This window comes from Tasmannia lanceolata, unplaced genomic scaffold, assembly GCF_043159265.1.
Source record: "Tasmannia lanceolata isolate RefF3 unplaced genomic scaffold, GAP_Taslan_0.1 ptg000019l, whole genome shotgun sequence".
Lineage (NCBI taxonomy): Eukaryota > Viridiplantae > Streptophyta > Magnoliopsida > Canellales > Winteraceae > Tasmannia > Tasmannia lanceolata.
Window position 1 is genome coordinate 13,079,226 of NW_027518696.1, and position 7,218 is coordinate 13,086,443.

General features: G+C 40.7%; 1 pseudogene; it reads right to left on the bottom strand.

Annotated features, from left to right (window-relative positions):
• Positions 1-261: 261 nt before the first annotated feature.
• On the bottom strand, positions 262-1,736 carry LOC143852751 (putative aspartic proteinase GIP2 pseudogene; annotated as a pseudogene).
• Positions 1,737-7,218: the final 5,482 nt, after the last annotated feature.

Here is a 7,218-nt window from a genome sequence, read left to right on the forward strand (position 1 = left end):
CCGAACCGAAACCGAACCATTGCCACCCCTAATCATTATATCTTGTTTGCATTTTTTTACTAGTTGTACTAAAATTTGTATATAAAGCGTTGAAATGAATAAGACAACTCTTGTGGCAAGGAATAGTTTATGCCAGTCAAATCAAAGGAATTCCACAACTAGTTGGTGGATTCACATTGGTGCATTCCGCATTACACATCTCAACAAATAAGTTCACATTGGTGCATTCCTTTTGACTGATTTGCATCAATAATACACCAATTTAAGCATAAAATGCCATTCATTAGGAGGATTTGCTAGGCAATTTCAAAGACCCTTGAGTAGAAGTACATTGCAATGAAAGTAAAGCACACAATTCACGATATACAATATGAAAGACTCTACACAACCTTACTAGAAGAAGTAAAGTTAAAGTTAGCACATGTAGTTTGCCTAAACAAAATAGAAGAAGTAAACCCAACTCTCTCATTCTCCAAATCTATTTGTACTAAATTATCCTCCAACTGATACCCCCCTATCACAATCGAAGTCCTTGCCTTCAAACCCCCATCCAAAAACCCTAAACAAAACACATTTTCCTTCACTGCCACCATAGAATTCGCTCCAAAAATCCTCCAAAACACATCTTGACTCTCCATCACAAGATCAACGGTAGGCACGGCAGGGCCCACCCGCGTGCTAAATACACCCTTCGAACTAAAGCACGTACTAAAAGGCTTCACACCCTTCACTAATGTGATATTCATAGAAGCAGCTTCACTAATAAAACCCTCACTAAAAGCCTTATAAATCGATGTCTCCAATATGGTGTAAGGATTGACGGTGCTGATCTTGGTCCCACCGCGTCCACCGCCGTCGATCGAGAGTAACGTATTATTTAACGGTACAGATTTACCGTTAATCTTAATAGCGGTGATTCCGATATAGTAATTAGCAGAGGGTAACCAATAGGTTAAGTCACTATCCGAGACGGGGTTAAATAAAAGCCGGGTGTAAATAAGTGAAGGTGCAAGGTCAATTTGGGGAAGAAAAAAGTAGGGCCCACGAGTACCAAAAAATGCGACACCTGGCGCAGAGGGAGAGCCAGAGAGACACAGGGCAAATACATTTGGTAGAGAGAGGGCGGTGCTAACTTGCGCCGGGAGTGAGAAATTATACCGGCCAAGTCCGGCGACTCCCCGGCTACCGGAGGCGAGACCATGGAGGAGTTTGGTGGGGCCACATGAAAAAACAAAATGGGGAATAATTGAGAGTGGGCCCGGGTTGTGACCGTCGGTGGCCGGAAGGGCGAGGGCGTCACGGATAGCGTCGGCCGAGAGCGCGGCTCCGGTGATTGGGTTGGCTGGGTAGAGGTCACAGGTGTCATTGGCACAGCCGGGTTTTGGAGTGGAGTAGCAAAAGGAGCAGATTTTGGAGTTGAGAGATAAGCATAGAGAGGAATTGCATGGGATGGGGAGGTAAGAGGAGGAGGAATAGTGGTTTTGGCAATCGACCCAAATGAAAGAGAAGCCTAGATCGAGTGTGAGTTTAGTGGGTTTTAGAGGGGTTCCTAGGTGGATTTTGGTTGTGTATTGGAGGGTTGTGGGGTCTTTGGTTATGGAGGTGAGAAGGGGGGTGGAAAGGGAGGGGGTGGAGGAGGAAAGGAGGAGAAAAGTGAGGGAAAGGAAGAGGAAAGTCGGAGACATTGTTGGGTGTTTTTTTTTTTTGAGGGATGGATTAACGTGTTTAGATGCGGGGAAAAGGAATGGGATTTGGGTTTAAATAGTGAGGAGTCAATAGAAGTTGTTGACTTGTAAGTAGGGTTGTTCGTGGTAGCAAGCTGCACTTGTAAAGTTGTAAACTTGTAACTTTGTAAGGTTCCTATGAAAATGACAAACTAGACGTCGTGAAGTTAATCCGTTTGGAAGATTTTGGATATACTTTGAATTTAGTAAATGATATTGCCACTACCATGGTTTAATAATTTCACAAACTTGGCTTCTCTTTTTCGTTTGAATCGGCTTCTGGGAGCTTTTCCGGAACTTTGTGTACTGGCAATATCAGTAGCCTAAATTTATTTTGGAGGAAAAAAGTACCTTTTTCTAACTCAACGATGCAGTTAGACTCTTTGGTGTTTCAACCTTCCGAGTTTCATTAGAAAGGGGGGGCAAGAACTAATAGGCGAAGGGTTTTATTAGAGACAGCAGGCAAGAATGGCCTATGGTTTTAAATCTTAGACCTCTCTAGAAAACTAAGGCAAAAATGACATGGTTTTAAATAGGGCAGCAACTTCACCCGGCCCAAAAAACCTTGAGTCTAGGCTTAGAAACTGTGGGTCTTGAGTCCAGATCGGTTTTCATATTGAAAAATAAATAGGACAGTTTAGGTTTAAGGAAAAAAAAAAAAAAAACGACCCGTACTTTGGGATTTGTCGGGCGGATAGCCATGTCGCGACTCATAAGATGAATTAAGGGCCCGTTTGGATACCTCCCATTTTGTATTTGGATTTGGAATTGAGTTTTGAATACAAATTGAATAGATCCGGCAGCTCGTGTAAAGGGGGGACAGAGAGGGAAGGGGGTACTTCCTAGTGGAGGGGAGAGCGTGAGGAGTAAAGTGGGTGAAGGAAACTGCCAGATCTGTGGATTTTCAATTTCTTATTTCCACAGCAAATTTAGAAATCTGATTTTTTTTCACTGTCAGCTGCTGAATTAGAAATCCAAGAATTTGATCCGATCCAAATTACAATGCAAAAAGGCTGCAAATGTGAGAAATCAAAATCATCTCGGCATCCAAACGGGCCCTTGCTGTATGTTAAAGGGGACAAAAATGATTAGGAAAGAAGCATGTTAAGGAGACAGAAAATGACTTTGCCATGTGTCCCATTTACTTGAGCAATCTCGCCTAGACTGTCGGTGTTAGCGTAATTGCTCACTAAAGCAACAGGCACATGGCCAAAAACCATTGCTCACTAAAGCAACAGGCACATGGCCAAAAACCATTGCCCATCACTAGATTTCGTCCTATTATTGTATCCTACAATTATTTTTCTCTTTTGAAAAGACAGATCACTTTGGGGGCCGGAGCTGTTTGGTTGTACATTTTGGAAGACTTTACAAAGCAGTTTACTAGTAATGTATGGTGTCATGTGATAAAGAAGCCAAAACCCCACTACTCTACTGTGTGCTGAGGTGACACTCTTTAACTCTACAGCTTAAAAACTTGTTTTAGAAGGTAAGTTTCTAGTAGTAAAATGGGATTTATGTCTCTTTCCCTTCTCAACGTTTGACCCCTCCCTATTATTTTTTTTTCTTTATTTTTCTTTGGGACTCGACCATATTGAATTTGAATGTGTCTCACAACCCGAACTCCTTTGGGGGAGGGGTCAATTTTGGACCCGGGAAATGCCGAATAGGTTCAAGAGATGAGATTACTAATGAATTCTTGACAATTATTTCATTAGGAGACCGCTAGTCCACTACCCCACTACTCTACGAGTTGACAAATTATCCACTACTCCACCTAGGACGCAAGTGTGCATGAGCAAACACTTATAGGCTCATTTCTCTCAATATTACTTCCTGCACTCACAAAATTAAACCCATTACATATGCCATTAAGAAAACTTATAAAATTAAAGTAGATGAAAACAGTGGTCTGAGAACGCTAGGGCAGGGACAAAACTACCCAAAACATCTCTCAGGAGAAAGTAAAAAAGAAAGGATTTTGTTTCTGATTTGGATTTTCCCCACAAGCTTAGGCTACATAATGTATGTTTTTTTTTATTACATGTGCATGCAGATCCATCTACCATATAAAAAATCCATTAATATTAGTGTAAATATCATTTCGCCACGGTATTTATTTATACTATTCTTTTGTTGGATAAAAAAATCTATTGTCATAATTTTTAATTTGAGTATTTTTTTCCCACTTGTACAGTTGTGCCGCGCCCCAACAGCATTTATCTACTAAAACCATAAAATCATAACACAAAGGATTAATGGAAATCATAATACGAAAAAAAGGATTATTTTTCGACTCGCACCGTTGTGCCCCGCCCCAACATGATACCTATGACAAAAGGATTTGACCAAAAATTACTAAAAACCCCATTTACTGAAGTTTCTCAACCGAAATCTCTCCAAAATAATTTTATTTTATTTTATTTTATCTACTAAAAATCTAAAACCATATAACTTGCAAGGTTAGGGCCTCTTTGGATGTGACCTAATTTGATCTTTATTTGCAAATTAATAAAGCTTTTAACTTAGGGTGGTGACAAATCGACCCAAGCCCATGCATAGACAGAGGCCCACCATTTGACACCTCATATACTGATGGGACGGATCCCATTATTTTACAGCCAATGCATGGATCAGAGTGCTAGAATGATTCTATGCAAACAATTTTTTGAAGACCATAAATTTATCGTACTTAAAAGGACCCAAATGCCCTTATGAATTTGAGTACACCAATATACATATTAAAATAGGGAAGTGATAAATCGACCCCCAAGTATCTTAAATCGACCGCTATTTGTCTATCTCTCTCCTCTTTCTCTTTCTAACCCAGATGAGAGGGAAAGACACATAGGGTCGATTTAAGATATTTGGGGGTCGATTTATCACTGCCCTAAACATATTATTGACTAAAACAATATATGTTAAGATATGTGGATCTAGCCGTTGGATTGCATGATGGTAGATCAGGTGGTTGGGTTAGATTAGGTATCTTGATTGGATGAGGATGATATCCTCCTAATCATATCAAATCTTATCTTTATCCCCGTCTATGTTTATCTGTAAATACTTATTTAAGCATCATTTACTCGTTAATGAAATCAATCAGAAATTAGTAGAATTCTTAGAATTTAACATGGTATCATAGCACACGATCAGCTGACCACAACTAGTGAAATCTCGTTCTCCGACGGATGGCAGATTGGTTGTCCGTCTGGTCATCATTTGTGCCCGCTGTTAGCTGTCCATCGAGCCGCCATTGATCCCCACCACCCGCTGTAAAGTATGTTAGGAAATAATCCTAACGGTGGATGTGGCTTTTGCAAGATCGATGGTCAAGATCAATTGGTTAGTTAATTGGTTTTGTGAAAAGTCATTAATGAAAAGACTTTATGTGAAAAGGTATGAACGTAAAGAGACGTTTGGGGAGAGGGATGGGCGTGATGAGGAGTCGCATCTCTTCCCACAAACGCTTATAAAAGGGAACTCTTGGGTCCTATTTGCACACAACAAATTCGCTTTTCAATCTTTGAGAATCCACGCTTGAAGAAAAAGAAACCGGTCCCCATCACCGACGGTTGTGTAGCGAAGAGAAACTCAGAGAGTAAGAAAAACCCAATTCATGGCTTCCGGTATGATTTTTTTCCCATTACAATTCAATCCCTATTGTTCTGTAATGTTCTTCAAAGTTTCGCGCCCAAGATCGTGTTCGTGCTCATCCGGTAACGAGCACTCACATGTGGTATCAGAGCCACGGTTGCCGGTGTTGAAACGGCGAAGATGCCATTAAAACCGGCGTCAAAATCAAGCTTTTAAAGTTTTTCCGGCAGTTAGAAAATTTGGCCGGATCTGGCTATGTGACTGTCATTCCGGTGATCATATGGCATGGATGGGCAGCCGGAGGCGTTATGAATCCAACGCCACCGACCGTTCGTCGATCGGACATCTTGATCTCCGGCAATGAAAAGTCGAAGTTTGACTAAAATAATGAAAATCTGAAACTGTTTCAGAAAAAACTAATACTTTACTTCCCCGAGTCGGGCACGATGATGACCAAAAGCCCCGGGTGGGTCCCGCCCATTCGACTCATCTAAGATCTAGACTATCTAGTTGAATAAGATATATACAGCAGCTATGTGTATACACAACACATAAATGAATGTATACAGTAACAGGTATACACAATAGTTATATGTATATAAGTTTGCTTTTTATGACTCATGCACCGCACCGACATCACTATGACGCAAGTGCATCTCGTGGCGTGCAATGCATGTTCATAGTTTCTGAAAAGCCCTTCAATTTTATTTACATTAAGTTATAATGAAAAAAAAAAAAAAAAGGGAACCGTGTCACATGCACGTCACTGTGACACGCACTCTTCACACAGTGACGTGCAATGGATGCAACTGTTTTAGAATTTGTGGGCCATCCATTAAACAGAACTGGTTCAAACCGGTCCGGTTCAACCCAAATGTGCTAATAGGTCCGGCTAATATTGGTTCTAGGGGTTTGGAACCCTCCTGAACCCATTTTTAAAATTTGGTTTTATTTGTTTGATTTTGAGTCAAATTTTTGGGTTTTGTGTTTGGTTTAAATCTCAAACACTAAATGAATGAACAAAGAATTGTGATTCCGACTGGGAAACGGAATCGCTTAGGATTAGTGGTTTAAATAAAGAACAGTGTCGCATATAGTGACACATTATGAACTACAAAATCACTTTAATTCCGTCCATTTGTCCAAGAGCAACACTCAGCCCAACGGATGACTGTTGCTTTGCACAAATATGCGGTGTGAGAGGGCTAGGCCTGGATAACTTGGTTTGGGGTTGCACTTCTGCCCAACGGTGATGTGTACCTTAAGTATAGAGTTATTTGGCCCTAGTTAGTCTCATGGATGAGAGCCAAATGTGTGTCGTGGCACGGCCCAACGGACGACCCATGATGATACGCTGGTGTCTCCCTAGAATCACATTTATGTGTTTCTGTGATTTTAGGCAATCCAACTGACTTCCCTAAAGATAAATTGACTTAAAAAATGGAACCAAATGTGTATCGCGGCATGGCCCAACGGACATCCCACGGTGACACACCGGGTGTTCCATCAAGAACACACTTATGTATTTTGTGTTTCTGTTTACTTTAGTCATTTATTTTAAAGTTGGATTACATTAAATCGTGGATTTTAGTGAATAAACTTCTTTTGTGGATTTAAATGGTGTCTTAGATAGTGAGCAAAATTGTAACTGTCTGTCTTTTTCGTCTACAGCATTGAACCCTAGTTCTATCTCTAGTTATTTGTCCGGGATCGAGGTTTTGAGTGGGACTAATTTCGGAAAATGGAAGGATCATATTCACATAGTCTTAGGGTGTTTGGACCTAGATTATGCACTTAGGAATGACAAACCTGAAGTGCCTTCTAATGAGAGTACTGCTGCGGATTTGGCTACCTATGAAAAATGGGAACGGTCAAACCGCATGAGCCTTATGATTAT